Below are 2,472 nucleotides of genomic sequence, written 5' to 3'. Positions count from 1 at the left end.
TAAGGGCTATAATCAGGTTCCTTCATGTGGGTCTTCTGAAATTAAAAAAATATATACAATTTCAGATTGCAGATTTAGAATCTCAAAGCTGCCTAAGGGATTAAACATGTCTAAATCCCATGAAAACTGATGAGATTTGAACATCCAGATACCTGGGAAATCTTGGAAGTATTTAGAAAGGCAAAACACGCAACTGTCCTGCACCACAAATCCGGTAGAAGTTCGCTTTCCTCCCTGAGCACAGGAAACTTCCCATTATCCTCTTGATGGCACTTTACATCTCAGTGTTCCTCAGGGTGTAGATCATTGCGTTTAGCATTGGAGTAACCACTGTGTACAGTACAGACACTGTCTTGTCCATGGTGAATTTCTGGAAAGGCCGGTCATAGATGAAAACATAAGGCCCAAAATGCAAATTCACCACTGTGATCTGAGCTGCGCAGGTGGACAGGGCTTTGTGCTTACCTTCCATGACATGTGTCCTTATCTTGACAAGGATGATGGTGTAGGATATGAGCAATTTGATGAAGGCTCCTGTGGTGACCAGCCCATTGTTGGAGACCATCAGAACCTCCATTATATACGTGTCTGTGCAGGCCAGTTTGATGACTTGGGGGACATTGCATTACAAACTGTCTAGTGTGTTGGGTCCATAGAAGGGCAGTTGGATGATCAGTGCAAGCTGGACAATGGAATGAACAAAGCCACCCAGCCATGCCCCTGCCACCCGCCCCTGCACATACTTCTGTTCGTGATACACAGGTAGTGCAATGGCTTATAGATGGCCATATACCCATCAGCTGCTATCACTACTAGGAAGAAGACCACAGTGCCCCCGATGAAGTGGAAGATGAATGTGTGGGTCAGAAACCCACTCACAACCTTAACAAAGTTTTTGTTTTGTGCATTATTTTGCTTAGGTATTCCCTTTCTGATTGGGAAAGCACACAAAAAATAACAGTGTAGTTGCAGGGGAAAAGGGTAGATGGTTAAATAAGTACCTAGGACCCACTATTTGCAGTGGCACACATGCTAGGTGAGTTTATGAACTACTGGGAGGTAACATCCCGGGTCCATTGTCTTTCATAATGGCAATTCATAGCGATTCTTAGTATTTGTGACAGAAAGCTGGTAAGAATGATTCTATAGCCTGGTGGTTAAGGTAGTCATGAGGATACTCAGAATCAAATCCTTGCTCCAGTCATTCTTTAATTATTTACACAAAATAGCAGAGATTCAAGAGTAGAGATTGAGTAAACCCCAGACCCCAATATCCCATAACCCAGGGCATGCTCCTCTCTTACGGAAGACCTAAATTCAAATCCTTTCTCTGTATTAGGCAAAAAGGGAAACCAAACCCTGTCATCCCACTCCGCAGGTACCTCTGCAAACCACTAAGCTACAGTTTATAACAGAGACACCACCTCCCCCGAAATGTTTTGAAATTTTTGATTGTGAAAGTAGAATGAATTATATTGTGAAAATAGAAAGGATTAAAGAAATGCTGTCTGTACCTTTAAGAAAAACTGTTGGAATGCTGCAATCCAGGTGTCAGGAATACAGACATTCACATAGAACAATTGCACCATTTAAGGGCAATTGGTGAAGTATTAGCCTCAGATCCATAAAGAGTTAGTAAGGAAGTAGGATATGCATGCTGTGCCCCAGGTGAATTTTACAGTTTTGCTTTCTTTTTGTTCCTTTGTCTGATTCCCGCTCTTTTATCTGTATAAATAAGACTGTTTTGGCCTTGCATGGCCGCTCACATATTCTGAATGTTATTGGCAGAGCGCTGTGCTAATAAAACAGAGTGGTCTGACAAATTGTGAGTCCTGATTCTAACTTTGACAATTTGGAGGTTCCACCGAGATGGCAAACGTCTTCACTGGGGCTGTGTGATTCCTGACTGTTTTTGTGGGATGACCGTGGCAGCCGGCACCTGGGCATTTGGCCCAAGCGGTCCCCCACTAGAGCGGAAAGGCGCATAGCCACAGTGAGGTCTACGCCATCGAACCTGTTGGTTCCCACTCTGTTCTGGTAGGGATCCCGGGATCTGACATCAGGAATCTGGTCAGGTAATTATTTCTGTGTTTTGTCCGGACTGAGGACTGTCCTGTCTCTGTGTCTATCTGTCCTCTTGTGGAGTGTTTGAGTCTGGGTGCCGTCTCTGTCTGGGGATCGGCCGACCAAGGGGTTCCTGTCCCCGCGGTCTGAGTGAGTGAAATCTGCACAATTGCAGGCGCACCACACCTTGGGTAAAACCCTTAGTGTGAAAGCAAGGGCAATTGAGGCAGTAGCCTGTGGGCTCCTTTTATGTGTTGCAGCAGGCATCGCTCTGACGAACCTGAATTTCCTTCTTGTGTGATTGGTGTGTGAAAGTCCTCCTGTACTGGTAACCAGACGTCTAAGTCGGGACAGTTCCCTAAATGAACGCCGGCTCATTTTATGTATTTAGGATGGGTCCAGACTCCT

The 2,472-nt window shown here is 44.9% G+C and overlaps 1 pseudogene; it reads right to left on the bottom strand.

Annotated features, from left to right (window-relative positions):
- Nucleotides 1-274: 274 nt before the first annotated feature.
- Nucleotides 275-1,366, bottom strand: LOC127040897 (olfactory receptor 4D5-like; annotated as a pseudogene).
- Nucleotides 1,367-2,472: the final 1,106 nt, after the last annotated feature.

The sequence above is a fragment of the Gopherus flavomarginatus genome, assembly GCF_025201925.1.
Source record: "Gopherus flavomarginatus isolate rGopFla2 chromosome 11 unlocalized genomic scaffold, rGopFla2.mat.asm SUPER_11_unloc_1, whole genome shotgun sequence".
NCBI classification, from domain to species: Eukaryota; Metazoa; Chordata; order Testudines; family Testudinidae; genus Gopherus; species Gopherus flavomarginatus.
Note: the sequence above shows the minus strand (reverse complement) of the source record. Positions and strands in the feature narration are given on the sequence as shown.